This window comes from Taudactylus pleione, unplaced genomic scaffold (genome assembly GCF_031769625.1).
Source record: "Taudactylus pleione unplaced genomic scaffold, aTauple2 ptg000053l, whole genome shotgun sequence".
Classification (NCBI taxonomy): Eukaryota; Metazoa; Chordata; class Amphibia; order Anura; family Myobatrachidae; genus Taudactylus; species Taudactylus pleione.
The window spans coordinates 30,964,392-30,981,353 of record NW_028284455.1 but is presented as its reverse complement, the minus strand read 5'-3'; the positions used below and the strand labels follow the sequence as shown (position 1 = coordinate 30,981,353).

Genomic DNA, 16,962 nt, shown 5'->3' with positions numbered 1-16,962 from the left:
CGCCCTAGTCAGCAGTGCAGTACAAAATTCAAATAGGAGAGCCACACCAACTACCAGTGAGGATGCCAGCTGGTGTGGTTCCCCTATTTGAATTTTGGACTGTGCTGCAGTCCCACCTCTGGAACATCAATTACTTTAAAAGTAATAAGATAAACTTTGGGGGCAATAGCGAGTGAAATACCCTGTAGGCAGTTGATGAGAAGGGTGTTTAAACACAGGTGGCTGCTGCAATCATAAATGAAGAGGGAAGTCCAGGAGCAGAGCATTGTGTACCTAATGGAATGGGCCATGCTAGAGGGTCTGTTTATAGTACTTGCACTAGACTGGCCCCATACACAATTATATGATAGTGGGATGTATTTACATACATTATTCTGCATACAATGTACCTACATTTGTATCATTAAAGCAGGTATTTTGTTAAATCCTATTTTTCGCATCATATCCGTGTTCCGGTGACTGTTAGCACTGGGACATAGGAATGGTCGCTGAGGCTTAAATAACAATTGTAAGGTGCTGCAGTCTGTTGCTTTCTACAGCTTTTGTACAATAACAAACTGCATGAAGATAAGCCAGCTGGATCCCGCAGTCCCTCAACAGCCGCACAGGTGCCCCCTGCGCCTCTGTGTGTACATGCTTTATAGGACTGTAGCAGTCCCCGCCGGTCCCTCCCACACTTTAATGCGGTGACAGCTGAGATTCACACCTCACCTCCTCCTCACGCCGATTGGTTGGGTAAGTGGGCGAGAGAGCGTCACGTCACTCTCACTATACCCAGAGGAAGATGATGACTAGCTCAGAGATTGATTGGTTGAGCCTGGAGCCGTCAGGCGGATGACTCGGTGTTCGCGACCTCTGTAGACAGGTAAGGGAGTGTGACAACAAGGTGCCATTAGTGGCCGGTAGTCTGTGATAACTGAAGCAGCCTTCCGTTAGCTACGTCACAGCCACTGTTACCGTGGCAACAGCTTTCTACGAAAACACAGTCCACAGAGACTCCAGGGGAACTAGTCTCCATGGTGGCGGGGGTGAAGGCTTTGTGTGGCTGATTTCCATTGCACAGAGACGGCAGGGTATTTGTGGGCTGTGGCATATGGCTCAGTAACAGCTGCGAGGCTACAGAGAGTTTGCACCTACATGAATAGGGAATGGTTTCTGTAACAAGTACTGAGATCCAAACTACTATTGCTTCCCCTCTCTTTACCCTGCTCACCCCTCTTGGGGGTAATGTATAGATTAGAAAGGATATATTTCCCTGGCAGCACAATAATGTCTTGTTTGTAAAACCAATGTAAAATTATGCACTTTGTGTTCTTTTGTAAATTTGCTTTGTGGAAACTTTTAGCTATGTACAGTGACCTGCACTGTCGGACTGGGGCATGAATGGGGCCAGTCCAACCCTGGTGACCTGTGACAAATGCATAGGGTGGATATTACATGCAATCAGTAGTGATGTACTCACTGGCTTTTCAGGTGCTTTTATTTTTAATGCATTTGATATGCATTTTAGAGATGATAGTGTAGTTTTCAAATGTGCAAGTATACTTTGAACAATTAATTTTACATCTGTCTACATGCAAGGTGTTATATGCTTAATTCAGGTTCGGTATGGCTGATTGTCAGTTAAAACTTCGACAATAAGAAGGGGGACTCCAAAAATATACTGCTAGGTTAATTGGCACCCAACAAAAATTAACCCTAGTGTGTATGTGTGTGCGTGTACATGTGGTAGGGAATATAGATTGTAAGCTCCACTGGGGCAGGGACTGATGTGAATGGCCAACTATTCTCTGTAAAGCACTGCGGAATATGTGTGCGCTATATAAATAACTGGTAATAAATAAATAATAATAATGTCGTTCCCAGCATGTTAGTTCTGTGCTGTACAGCATTGTAAAATCTAAAGCCAAGACGGTCACAATGCTGTACAGTGCAGTACTAGTGTGCCGACTTGTCAGGATTGGCATACCGCTGTCCCACTTCTGATTGTCGAAATTTTAACTGTCGACAAGCTAACTACATCCCCATAGTTCTAAAAATGTGGATAGTGTGATATAAGTTTGTGTATATGGCCACAAACCCCCTTGCATTTAAATTACCCCCTAATTTTTAATATAAAAATACGCAAACCTATAAGTAAACCGCAGTTCGTTTTGTATGTAGTTCTTATGCGTTGACATGCTTTTCCATTTACAATTGTTTTTTTATTAAATGTCTGCTTCAACTACTCCCAGAATTATTATGACAGTATCATAATAGCTAATTTCCTTTAATACCAGTTGTAATGGAGGAAATAGGAGGAGTTGTACAGATTTGGATATGTTTGAATAGCGTTGAGCAGGTTCTCCTGGTCTATGCAGTCATATAAATGCAAACTTTCTGTATGAAAATAATGTTAGCTTCCAAACACGTGTTAACAGTACACCTTCATTACTCAGACATTTGATATCTTAACCATGTCACCACACTCAAAATACAAAGAAGTAGCTACTGAAACAGTACAAGTCTGGGAGCTTCACTGGGCTGTTTCTCTGCATATACAGGGTCTGATTCAGAGTTGTACAATATGCCGATGTTCACGCAGTTGAAGGAATTTTTTGCTACTGCACATTCATGAAATAAAGAGGAATACAAAAAAATAAATAAATAAAAAGTGTTACAGTGCACACGCGAGTTGTAGTGTGAGACGGCATTCACAATATCTCTGTGATCGCAGAGAAACTGCATTCCATGGGCGTTCCTGGTTGGAGATGGGGAGTTGGCCAAAAGTGTTTGCAACAGCAGTCCAGACCATGGACCTGTTATGGGAATTCCAAGGGTGTGTCTGTGGCTGCATTCCCAGTCGCATAACCACAATCTCAGAGGTCATTTTTAGATACAAAGTTGACCTAGAATCTGCGCAGCCCAGGACTTACTCAAGGAGTCAACGGTGGTGTGTTCTCGACCACCATAGGATCTGCACGCAAATAGAGGAAGTGAGTGTAACAACATTTGCGCAGTCCGTCGCACATTGTTTCAGACTGGGAGTCTGTTGGCAGGCATTAGTATATGTCCTGTAAGCTGCGAGGTGGGGCTTCCATGACTAGGCCTTATTTACAAGCATATCCCACAGGCGCTCAATTGAATTGAGATCTAGGGAATGTGGAGGCCAAGTCAACACCTTGAATTCTTTGTTCTGTTCTTCAATCTATTCTTGAACAATGTTTGCATTGTGACAGGGTGCATTATCCTGCTGAAAGAAGCCACTGACCTCAGGGAATACGGTTGCCATGACGGGGTGTACTTGGTCTGCAACAATATTTAGGTAAGTGGTACGTGTTAAAGTAGTATCCACATGAAATCCAGGACCCAATGTTGCCTAGCAGAACATTAACTAAAACATCACACTGCCTCCGCCGGCTGGCTTTCTTCTCATAGTGCATCCTGGTGCCATCTGTTCCTCAGGTAAATGACGCAGACGTACCCAGATGTCCACATGATGTAAAAGAAAATGTGATTCATCAGACCAGACCACCTTTTTCTATTGTTCTATGGTCCAGTTCTGATGCTCATTTGAGGTGCTTTAGGCAGTGAACAGGGCTCAGCATGGGCACTCTGACCAGATTGCGGCTGCAGAGCCCCATGCCAAGCCGCAGCAAGCTGTGCTGCACTGTGTGTTCTGATATCTTTATATTATAGCTAGCATTCATTTTTTTCAGCAATTTATGCTACAGTAGGACCAGACAAGCTTGCCATCGCTGCCCAAACACATCAATGAGCCTTGGGGGGCCCATGACCCTGTTGCCAGTTGATCGGTTGTCCTTCCTTGGACCACTTTTGGTAGGTACTAACCACTGCATAATGGGAAAACCACAAAAGACCTGCCGTATGGGAGATGCCCTGACACAGTGGTCTAGCCGTCACTATTTAGCCCTTGTAAAAGTCGCACAGATCTTAGCCATTATTTTTGCTTCCAACACATCAACTTCAAGTTTCCTGGTGCGTCTTCATCACTTCATATCGTTACTAAGACATATTTTTGGGGTAAAAAGATGCAGAAAATGTCTCAATGCAAGCAGAGTTGAATGGGACCTGGCATACAGAGAGGGGCTGTTCGGCGTGATTGCAGCAATAGTGTATGAGGACACATCTGTATAATGTTAAATGGATGAATTCTTAGACAGTTACATAGATAAATAGCAGGTTACATTTTATCACCACATACTGATCATCATGTGAGTGTCAAACATTATAAACACCCTTTTTCATACCACATCTTGTGATATTAGAGTTACTACTTGGTATAGAACTGTTATTAGCTGTATATTCTGCTATGGCATTTCACAGTGTAATGTAATCTTATTTTATCCTAGATATTATATGAAAATAATTATAGACATATACAGTATTTTTATTTATAAATAGATATCAGTGTTGAAAGGTATGTAATTTGTGTTTTATCACATCCCTAGGTTAATTATGTAGCTGACATCATGAACAGCTTTTTAAATATCACTCAACTTTGGTATAAAATTCACTGGTGTAGAATTGTTAGTTATTGGCTGTACAGTATGTGTTGATTTGTTACAGTGTACGATAAGCATATCTAAACCTAAATGTTATATAAAAATAATGTTTGATATCAGTTGTAAATTGCAGGCAGTTTGTGATTTATTACCTCAATAGGCTGATTATGTGACTAGCTAAAATCTCAAATAGCCTTTGTGATGTCACTCAGCTTTGGTATAATGGTCATTGCTTTGTATGGAACTGTCAGTCATTAGTTGTATCTTCTGATATGCCTCCTCACAGTGTAAGTCAATCTTATTTGAACCTTTATGATAATTAGATAGTCAGATAGTAGTGGTAAAAATGCATGCAGGTTTAGTTTTATGACACATACCAAACAAGAAAAAGATGAATGTGTTGGTGGCCAAAATGACATAAATATTTCAATAATTTATCAATGGTAAGGTTTTTAATTTTGACCTTCATTGGATACATACATTTTAATGACATTTGTTTTAAAAGGGTTTGATAATACACCATCAAGATTAAAGCAAAATTTAATTAAATGAATATAGATGTGTGAAGATGTACGGGATCGGTTCCCAGAGAACCAACAACAACCGAATTTAGGAGTTCAAAATCACTTTGGGGTACCAAGTTGAACCAAGTCCCGGTTTGGATCTTCCCGCAGTTCAGAACTCCGATTTTAAAACCAAACTCTAGTTTTGGATTGCATGTAAACAGGCCAAAAGTACATCATTTTAGCGTTTTGTTTTTTGTTTTGTTTTTTAAACAGATCCAAAATCCATGCCGTTGTGACTTGGTAGTGCTGAGCATCTTTTTGTGTGACTTTTTACCTTCAAATGTGTATTATTCGCACAGAGATGCAAATAGGACACACAAGCAGCTTCTGCTGATTAAAATATGTGGCATACCTATATTCTGTGTACTACTGTGAAATGGTGCATTACAGTATCACAGCCACTGACACTTTAACTTAGAATTTCACATGCAGATGCACACGTAGTCTCATACAAAACATAGGCATGCCGCATATCATTTTCATCAGCAGAAGCTGCTTGAGCATCCTATTTGCATCTCTACACATTTGTCACAACTCTCGGGTGGATAGTGGATGCAACCCGTATTTAGGGATTGGCGTGACCATTTCTGAGGCGCGAAGTCTAATGTGCTTATGGTATTCACCAGGGACCCTCACAAGATCAAGATGGTATGGACTTGGCTGCGTCCGACACACAGGTCGCGGCCCTCAGAATAGGTTCCTTTATACAGGCGCTGGTGTACTCCGGACGGAGCGGAGAAGATATAAGTGTAGTTGACAGGCTGGGTCGGAAACAAACAAGCAAGACAGTACCAAGGAGCAGACGTATGCAGGTCATGGAGGGTAGCTGAAGGTCAGAACCAGACATCAAACGCAGTACCAAGGGAGCAGACAAAAATTGGGGTCACGGACAAAGCCAAGGTCAGAAACAAATAAAGCACAGGAACGCTGGAGTAAGGTAATGTAGCATATACTCTGGCATAGGAGTGCTTCCAGGGACTTCCTTGAATTGGCAGGGCTAATAGGGTGCCTTCTATGACGTCACCCAAAAAGTGTGTGTGTCTCTTTCAATATATTCAGGTTGCCTACACCATGCCACCAAGCGGAGGAAGAACTACATGGCAGCGGGCGCCGGGGACCACCCCCCGTCTGCTGCCCTGCCATGGACCAGCGCCGCTGGTCCCGGTAAGTACGTGCCGGTGTCCGGCATCCTGTGACAGCTTTGAAGGTAAAAAGTTGCACGAAAAGACAATCGGTGCTGCCAAGTCACACGGCACTCATTCGTTATGTTTAACGCAATTTGTACCACACAGAGTTAAGATGTGTGTGGACACATCTGTAGATATGTTGACAGGATGTGGGTTTGTTAGTGTTTCATTTGTTGTGGGGTTTTTTATCTTGTCAAGACCATAGTTAATCTACAGTATTTTGATGAGTTTGCACTGTTGAAACCACCATGTTGTGATAGGAACAGTTTCTCATTGCAGTGTTACATATTTCAATTGTCAAATGATCAGCCTGCTGAGGTAATAAAACTACAAACTTCCCTACAAATGTATAGTTATTGAGATGTGTAACACCAGTTAGTGATGCAATTAACATTGCAGGAAAAAGTTGTAACAGTAATAACTTTTTCCTGCAGTGTTAATTGCATCACTAACTGGTGTTACACATATCATTGACTATCCCTTTTGTAGGGAAGTTTGTAGTTTTATCACCTCAGCAGGCTAATCATTTGACTGACTAACATCATTTGGGATGCCACTCAGCTTTAGTATAAAAGTCACTCTTTGTTATAGAACTGTCAGGTATCAGCTGTATATGCTAATATTCTGTCTCACAGAGTAATGTAACCTTATTTAACCTGTTTGTTATATGCAAATAATTCTAGAAATATACTGCAGATAGATATCAATGGTGAACATGCAGGTTGTGATTAATTACTTCAGCAGGCTAATAATGTGATTGACTAACATCATAAACAGCATTGGCATTGTCAATTAGCTTTCATATAAAATTTAAAGCTTGGCACAGAACTGTACATTATCAGCTGAATCTTCTGATATCACACCTTACAGAGTAAGGTACTGTAAGCTTAATTTTAACCTAAATGTTATATATATGTCAGATGGATAGAGAGATATAGATATATAGTAGACAGATGTAGTAGAAAGATATCAGTGTTGTAATGCATGCAAGTTCAGTCTCATCACCTTGGTAGTGTAATAATGTAATTGTCAAACATCATAAACAGTATTTGTGATGTCACTCAGCTTTTGTATAAAAGTCACTGCTTGGTATAGAACTGTCGCTTATCAATTGTATCTGCTGATAAGGCATCACAAAGAGTACATTTTAAGCTTAATTTTAACCTAAATGTTATAAGAAAATGTAAAATATTATTAAAAGGTACAGTAGATAAAAAGTGGTGAAATGCACACTAGTTAAAATATTTCACCTCAGTAGATCTTTTGACTAAATAAAATCATATACAGCCTCTGTGATGTAACGCAACTTTTTTGTAACAGTCACTGCTTGTTATAGAACTATCAGTTATCAGTTGTATCTGCTGAAATTACATCTCACAGACTAAGGTAAGTTTAATTTTATACCTACAGATGTGTCCTCGTACATCTAGCCTCAATAAGCCACACAGCGTGACTTGCCTGGCGAGAGTGAGCCCCCAGTTCCTGTGAGACTTTGCTAGTGCCAGGCATCTTTTTTTTGCCAAAAATGTGTCTATGTCAAAATGCGACTAGGATGCTCCAGCAGACTGTGCTGATTACTTTAATTTGTAACACTTGTATATATGTGTGCACCTGATCTGTACTGTATATGAACCACAACAGAACTTGGCATGAAAATAAGCTGTGGATGCTACATTGTAGCACTTGATATACACATTCAGAGACTCAACCACACATTGATTACAAAAACTTCTGAACCAATTTTTATGAAAGTGACATTTTGTAATGGAAACTCCTAGAAATAACCTGCACTTTGTTTCATCTCGATCTGTCAAGTTAAAGCTGAGCAATAACAAAAATTTAATTTATTGTCTTCAATGCAAGAGATGGGTGTGGCACCAGGAGTGCGGCATTAAGGAGTGGGAGGAGGGGTGCTCTACTTGAATAGGATAGCCTGCATTGGTGTGAGTGACGTGAAGGCGCTGCTGCCACCAGTCTGTATAGCGCTGCTGATCACGTGGACCACTCCTGCAACAGGGCACCTATGCAAACCAATACTACTAGAACACCTCAAATAATAAAATGGCAGAAGTGCTTTCATCATAGGCGAAGTGGTGGGCAACAGCTAGTATTTAATAATAATAATGGAATATTTTAAACCATCAAGGAACATTTTCACACTATCCCTGACCATTAACCAATATGGTTCACTGAAGGGGATATAAGCAACTCAGTAACGATCATTAGCCACCCTTGAAAAAGTATGTTGGATGGCATTGTGGCCCCTCAACGGCCACTGTACACAGTCCTGTGATGTGACACATCATGCTGAGAACCGCAGCTGCGCCTGGAATCACTGCCAGCTTCAGCACACTGATTGTGCTTCAGCCGTCTAGAAGGGAGATGACAAGCAAGAGGCACAGGACCTGAATATCTCCCAGAATCTCTGCCGTCTCCTGCACACTGATTGTGCTTCAGCCGGCTAGAAGGGAGATGACAAGCAAGAGGCACAGGACCTGAATATCTCCCAGAATCTCTGCCGTCTCCTGCACACTGATTGTGCTTCAGCCGGCTAGAAGGGAGATGACAAGCAAGAGGCACAGGACCTGAATATCTCCCAGAATCTCTGCCGTCTCCTGCACACTGATTGTGCTTTAGTAGGCAGGGAGAGAGACAATGCATAAGAAGCACCATACCCGGACACCTCCAGGAACAGTGATGGGATACGCACACTGTATTCAGAAGTGTGCCGGGCTGACTTCCCACCCACACTTGCACTTTTATTTTTTACCCAGAAATGCGATAACACTAAAGAGTGTGTGTATGTGTCTTTTTTTTTTTACACTTAAGCACATTTAGTGCTTCTATTACTGTTTACACAATTCATCAAGGAACCTTTGATATTAGATGCTGCTCAATAACATTTAGGGGTGCGCTTTGCTTATTACTATTGTAGCCTTTGGGCTTTCATTCAGCTTTCGTAACATCTTACTACTTAGTATAGAATTGTCAATTATTAAATGTATCTGCTGGTATGACCTCTCTATGTGTAAGGTAAGCTTATTTTAAAATAATTGCTATTTGAAAATAATGACATATACAGTAGATAGAAATCAGTGGTTAAATGTATGCAGATTTTGCTTTATCACCTCAGTAGGTTGATTATGTGATTTGACATCACAAAGGCTGTGTATTCTAGACAATCAGCTTTGCTATAAGTCTCTGCTTGGTATTGTTCAGTTGTTGGTTTCAGCGGTAAATGGTGATTTGACATCTCAAAGATTAAGGTGAACTATTTATGAAATATTTTAAAAGAATGAATGTCCGTAATACAGGAAAATTATAAAACTTGATGAACCTGGGCAGACGCAAGAGGTGTGGTCAACCAAAAACAAATGACAAAATATGAAAAATATGACTGCAGATTGACAAATGGAATTATCATGAACGTAGATGATTACCAGTGGGAAAAAAAGACGACCACATTATGGGCCCGATCCAATTAAGTGCAAGTAGCGAGTTTGTTTCTTTAAACTCGCACACTTCACCGCGAACGCGCTCCCGACAATTCCTCAATCCATTTAAAAATGCCTATTCGCACTACTCGCAGCGGAGGGGTGCGAATTGACTGCCAAATGAGATTTGCGAGTAATGCATGAAATTGTGGGGAGACCATCCTGGACCCCCAAAATGGATAATTTTGTTAGTAGGACTATATAGACGGCTGTTTGTGGGCATTAGGAAGGTACTGTAGGTTTTGAAATGGTGTCAAATGGCTGATTTTTTTTAAATGCAAGAAAAAAAAAATTGGTTTAATCTTAAACGAATTAAACGAAAAATGCAACAAAATAGGAAAGGGTGATTTTGGGGTAATTTGAGGGCACCTTGAAAAATGGAAAAAATAGTTATAAAAACAATTATTTTTCATCTAAAAAATTATTGTAATTAAATTTGGGGTGCCTAAACTAACGAAAAAGTAGATTTTGGGGCAATTTGAGGACATATTTTATTTTATTTTTTTACCTCAAAAAATGACATGTAATTATTGGACTAAATAAGCTAATTACAAAATTCCAATGCCTAATTGGTCATTAGGGGGGTGTCCAAGGGGTTCAGCACAGTGTCCCCACATTTGTGAATTCAGTCTGACCAGTGCGAGTTGCTAATTGGATTGCAAAATTAATTTGCTATGCGAATTCGAAGTGAAAATCGCATCTCGCAATTCGCACCTAATAGGATTGACCCCTATGTGTATGCATATTAGGAGAGGTAGAGACAAGGCAGCGATATATTACTTCTGCTACACCATCGAGCCCAGCATTGCAGACCAGGTATCTCTGGGCAACCAGCAACAACATGTAAAGTATTAAACGAGGGTCACCAGTGTATACATAGAGGTAAGCTCAAAATATTTTTATTAAGCCGATTTAACTTGTGGAGATAGCGTGTGAATATAGGAAAGCCACATCCATGGTAAGCACACAGGAAAACCGGGGTAATATACTTTGCTGTCACTGCGACCTTATTTAAAAGCAATATTAAAAGCAATCACTGCTTGGTATAGAATTGTCAATTATTAAATGTATCTGCTGATATGACATCTCTATGTGTAAGGTAAGCTTATTTTAAAATAATTGCTATTTGAAAATAATGAGACATATACAGTAGATAGAAATCAGTGGTTAAATGTATGCAGATCTGTGGAAAGCTGATCATTTTTACAAGATAAGAACACCCTAAGAAAGATAGCAGTAGATGCAACCAAGCTCTGAAATCTGATAGTGTATTAGTGACTGATAGTTTACCTAATATAAACAGGAAGGATTGGAGGGGAATCTCAATCCCAAATAGGTTATGGTTCCCACACACAGCGATCTGCACACGATCCCACGATGTGTGCGATTTCCCCTGAACTCTCCCCGGCAGTCCTAAACACGATTTGGAGTAAAAAGCATCCAATCTGACTTAAGATCTATCTTGCATCTTCACTTTTTTTTTTTTTTCCAGTGCATTGTGGGCCTGATTCAGAGCCGGACGCTCTGACCAGAGCGCTCGTTCTGAATCAGGGCCAGCCTACCTAAAATTGGAGCGGCCTCTTGGACGCTCGCATAGCTGTGGGTTACCACCCACAGCTTATGTGAGCGTCCATGATGATGGTCGCGATGGTCAAGACCATCGCGACCATCGGGCTTGCGACGAGACCCTTGCGGCAGGGTCTCGTTACTGCAAGCCCTGGAGTGATTTTGGCTCTATCAGAGCCAAAATCACTCCCACGGACATCACTAGTGATGTCAGTGGGGCCGGACCCGGACGGAAGGCGTTCCCATGGGAACGCCTCCGTCTGGGCAGCCACTCCCCCGGCACGCCCACCAAAGGGGGCGTGATGTCAATCACCATCGACAGCACGCCCCCTTTGGTGCGAGACCCCGAGCTCCCCATGGCTCGCCGGGTCTCGCGCATGCACACGACGGAGCACCCAAGTGCACCATCGACCCGCTTGCGAGCGGGTCTGAATGAGACCCTGTGTCCCAGATTTTCAGATCTGCCCTACTGCACGGCAGATCTGACGATGCTATGTGCGACCATCGGGGACGCGCATTGCATCGTGATCGTGAGTGGGGACTAGCGATTGACTCTCAATTTGGCCATATTTTACACGATCTGTCGTTCTAATGTGTCGGAATAGGCCAGATCGGTAAAATATCGCTGTGTGTGGCCAGCTTTAGCGTAGTGGAAGCCCACTAAAATGGAACATTTCCCCCTTGCTTCATCAAAAGAAGGCAACGCTTCAGTTTTGGAGGTATTGATAAGGAAACCGGCTGTCGACCTACATGTGTCCACTTTTTGCAGCATCAGCGGGCTGGCTTCATGAGGGTTATGAAAATAGGGTAATAAATCATCAGTGAATGCTGATACTTTTAAATCTTGGGAATCAACCAGTATGTCTTAACATTCTGTTAGATTGTAAAAGTGACAAATCAGTGGGTCTATGGCAAGGCTGGAAATAGGAGGGAGAGAGGGCGATCCTGTCTTTTTGTATATAATCTTTGAAGCCCACAGCATATACAAAAATGTATAACACATAAAAGTTTTAATGTAGCCGTATCAAATTTGTTGATTTTACATAAAATTTAAGGCATAGATATATACAGTACACTGTGGGCTTGATTTGTCAACCTACAATATCCTTAGAGTTGCCTGATTAAAATAAATATCTGCATCTAGTTCCAACACAGATCATGAGCTTAGAGTACCCAAAAAAATAAAAAGAGAAAAAGGAGGGGGGGGGGCCAGAGAATGAGCCGCATGTGTCCGTCCGGACCAAGGCACCATCACCATACATCAAGTGAAATTAATAAGGGCATCCCGAAGCAGCAATATTGTCTCATATCGTATTGTTGACTTAAAGCAGTATTGTATTTGTTTTTTCAGAACATCGCTTAAGGTGACAATAAAGCTTTCCCAAACAGAAAAGTAATGGTCAGTTTTTTTCAGTTTTGTGAAGAGATGATTCAACCCAGTCTATTCTAAATACGTAGAATAGTTTAGTTTTTAAACATAGAAAGTGAGGGTGGAGTGGATCAAATCCATTGTTGAAGTATGCACTTCCTGGCTACAGCAGAAATGATCAATACAGGTTGAGTCTCCCATATCCAAAATGCTTGGGACCAGGGGTATTTTGTATAACGGATTATTCCGTATTTTGGAATATTTTGCATATCATAATGAGATATCTTGGGAATGGGACTCCAATATACACACATAATGCATTTATGTGTTATATACACCTTATACACACAGCCTGCAGGTCATTTTATACAATATTTTCAACAATTTTGTGGCTCAAAAAAAGTTTGTGTGCATACATGAAATTCATTAATGTTTCATATACACCCTATACACAGAGCCTGAAGATTATTTTATACAATATGTTTAATAATTTGTGCCTTAGACAAAGTTTGTGTACATTGAACCATCAAAAATCAAAGGTTTCATTATCTCAGTCATGCCAAAATTATTCCGTATTTCAGAATATTTGGATATGGGAGACTCAACCTGTAGTAGTTTTCTACAGACCACAGAGACTTTAGAGTTTACTGTGAGATGTCCTAATGTTGCCCACTCTGTGGTTAGTGGAAGGTAATTGACTAGGTCAGCCAAAGCGAATTGCTTCACGGCTATCCAAATTTTTTTTATAGCGTTGCAGTCCCACAAACAATTAAATACTGTTGTTCCAGGAAGTGTACACTTTGGGCATACTGAGAATCTAGTCATACCAATTAACTGGCATCGGTTAGGAGAGGTAGCCTCTATAGCATAGCCTATAAAACATCTCTCTATAGGTAGTAGCGGGAACAGTACGAAGAGCATATTGAAGGGTGCGCACTATCTTCCGTGAGATTCGGGAACTGTATCTGCCATTTAGTAATACCCGTGGTAAACTTTCCTGAAAAATAGGGGAGTCTTAATATGCAATAAATATTTGCTATTGCTTTGCCAGAGTAGCCAACCAGTAGAAGGGTGTTATCCAATTTGTTGTCCCAATCCCAGGGAGATAGGAAAGATATAACCTTACTAGTGTAGTGTTGTGCTTGGAGGAAGGCTAAATTGCAAGTTTGAAGGAGATCAAAATTATTATGTGCTTGTGTAAATGTGAGAGGGTGCCTAAGTGAGGTGTCAGATAGCTGTCTGTTCGTGCGTAAACCTTGAAACTCCCACGGTCAGAAGGGATGCGCCGCAACACCATCTTTAAAATTATTTCCAAGTAGAGGGAGATGCAAAGAGTAGGCAGTATGTAATGTAAGCTTATTACGGACAGAGTGCCATGTAGACCATGTGGACATCAGGAGTGGGTTGTCAAGCAAAGACGGAGGAATGTCACATTTAGGCATATGCAAAAAAACGAGCTAAACTCAAATTAGAGCGAAATTGTGGTTCTAAGGTGTAGTTTGCATAAGGATTCCTACCCAAGATCCAATTCTTAATATATCTGCAAATAACAGCATGGTTGTAGAGAAGTATGTTGGGGAAGTTAATCCCATCCTCCTCTCTAGTTTGTTGGAGGATTTTTAAACTGAGTTTAGGTTTTTTGTTATTCCAAATGTAACTTTCTAAAGGCAGTTGTCACCCTTTTCTCATCTGCCGATGTTAGGATAAGCGGCAGTACTTGCAACAGATCTAGTAGTTTCAGGAATATAATAATTTTTATGAGATTGGCCCTTCCTAAATATAGAAGTTGGAAATGTTGCCAACTGTTCATTTCAGCAAAAATCTTGTTCAAAATGGGAGTAATATTAAACGAATATAGATTAAGAAGGTTTTTAGGCAGTTGAACACCCAAGTAAGGGATGCTAGAAGTGGACCACCTCAACCTACCTAAATTAGCTGGGGATCGAAAGGGTCTACAGTCCAGCGCTAATGAGGTGGATTTGGCAAAATTTATTGAGTGAGTCCGCTGTATATAGTGTTTGAAAATAAGAATTTAAAAGTCGAGAGTGGGAGGTATGAGTTATACCTGTGGAGGAGAGGCAAAGTTTAGTAATATGGGGCCAAATGTAATAGGGTGAGGGTTTAAAACATGTGAGACTTTAGCAGTGAACTTTCAAACTAAACTAAACTAAAGATTGTTCAAGTTTGTATTTTCAAAATGGGAAAACATCTGGATGAGAGTTTAAATCGTGAGAGAGTTTTGAGTCTGAAAAACATGCGAGTATGCATGTTCTCGGACTCTGTTGCATTGACCGACTTTAAAAAGTGTGAGAGTTTACTCTCACATTTTCTACGTTCTCACCCTATTACATTTGGCCCATAGTGTTTTTTTGTTTGCCCATAAATGCCAGAAGTTTCCCAGTCTTACCTCCCCATCGAAAATAATTGTTTAGTGTGATCCGTTTTAAGTTTGGCTTCCTGTAGGAGAAAGGTCTCCAAAACTTGTTTGCTTTGAAGATAGTTTGCTTTGTTTGCCTCTGTGTCACAAGATATAAATTGTTGATGAGATTGACGTAGTCTACTGTTTAAAGAGTGTAATTTTTCCTTCTGCTCTCTGTTATGCTTAGCTAAATAAGATATAATATGTCTTCTCATAACTGCCTTGGACGCTTCCCAGAATAACACTGGATTATCCCAATGTTCTGTTATCATCCAAATATTCTTTGCATTTTGTCTTTAAATATATCTGAAAGTCTTCGCTTTGTGAAAGAAAGGATGGGATGCGCCAAAAGCAGGAGGTAGTCAATGGATTCAGCCACCTTAGATCTAAGACAATCGGAGCATGGTCAGAAATTATAATATCATCTATGAAAGCGTTTGCTATTCTTGAAAATAAAGTGTCCACAACCAGGATGTAGTGAATTCTGGTGAACGAGTCAAGTGGTAAGTGAATTCCCGACTAGATGCATCCCTCAGCCTCCAGGCATCAGTTATGAGCATAATAGAGGTATGCCTTCATGAGAAGAATTTGAAAGTTGAGTAGGGGGGCTGGAATGGTCTAAAGTAATGTATTCAAGTCGCCTCCAATAATTAGACTGCGTGTATCATGTTTCATAAGCAAGTTGGAGAGCATTTTAGAAAATGAGAGATTAGGGTAGTTGGGTGCATATAAATTAAGAAGCGTGAAATGTTTCCCCTGGATTGTGACAGGTGCCAGAAGGTATCTGCCCTCAGGATCTGCTAAAGTGTTTGTAATTGTAATGATGATTGTTTATTGGGGATGCAGTCAGGAAGCTGACGGTCTAAATGACGACCGCCGGCTTTCCGACTGTCTAATCCCGGCAAGGTACTAATGACAGGCATCGAAATCCTGATACCTGTCATTAGACCTACGCCGGGAGCCCGACGCCCGGTATATCGAACAAAGGTAAGCCAGACGCAGACAGCCACGGGGGGGAGGGTTAGGTTTTAAGGCTCTCGGGGGGACTTAGGGTTAGGCACCCCCCCTTGGGAGGGTTAGGCTGCGGGGAAGGGGGGTTAGGGTTAGGCACCCCTAAGGGATGGTTAGAGGGGGAGTAAGGTTAGTGATACTTACCTTAATTAACGATCGGGATCTTCACCCCTGCCGGGCTGCTGCTGTTGGGCCGCCATTACATACTGATTCCGTTTATTGAACAAGATAGCCACACCTCTCTTTTTCTTACCACATGAAGCAGACACACACTCCTGATTCCAGGGACTTTTCAGTGTGGATTGAGCTCCCCTCAACCAGTGAGTTTCCTGGAGCATTACAATGTCGTGGTGAAAACATTTAAGGTGACATAACACCTTCCCTCTTTTAATAGCCGAATTGAGACCTGCTAAGTTTCAAGACAAAAAACTTAATGAAGTGGAATTAATTTGTAGGTTATCTGATGGTAAATGTTGGGAAGACATTATCCTATACCAGTTCTACACACAAAAATCAAGCCAGAAATGATCCAGTACACATACCACATCCCGTCCCAGCGAGCAGGATGAAGAAGAAATGCAGGGCTAAGGGTATAGTGGGATCCAGCACACGCGACCCAAAGGGAAAATGAGAAGAAAGGGGAAGATAACAAACGGAAAAAGAGACATTAAGGAAAGATCGCAATAATCCAAACAAAATTATAAACCTCTTTAAGATAGCAATCCATATGTAAAATCTAACATATGAAAACACAGCAAGGTAGAGCACTGTTTGCCTATATCACAAAAAATAAATGGTCATCCATTAGGGGGCAGATTGGTAGAATAAGTGGATTGTGAGATTTG

At 41.1% G+C, this 16,962-nt stretch overlaps 1 protein-coding gene across 3 annotated transcripts in view; it reads left to right on the top strand.

Annotated features, from left to right (window-relative positions):
• Positions 1-780: 780 nt before the first annotated feature.
• The window catches only part of TCAIM (T cell activation inhibitor, mitochondrial), a 94,625-nt gene continuing 78,443 nt past the window's right edge, over positions 781-16,962 (top strand). The window contains exons 1-2 of one of the 3 annotated variants that reach the window (XM_088462775.1): positions 781-865; positions 3,219-3,304. The gene's annotated coding sequence lies outside the window, so the exon portion shown is untranslated. Of the gene's footprint in view, positions 866-1,013; positions 1,074-3,218; positions 3,305-16,962 lie in introns of those variants that run through there. The other 2 variants (XM_088462774.1, XM_088462776.1) reach the window with 2 other exon arrangements.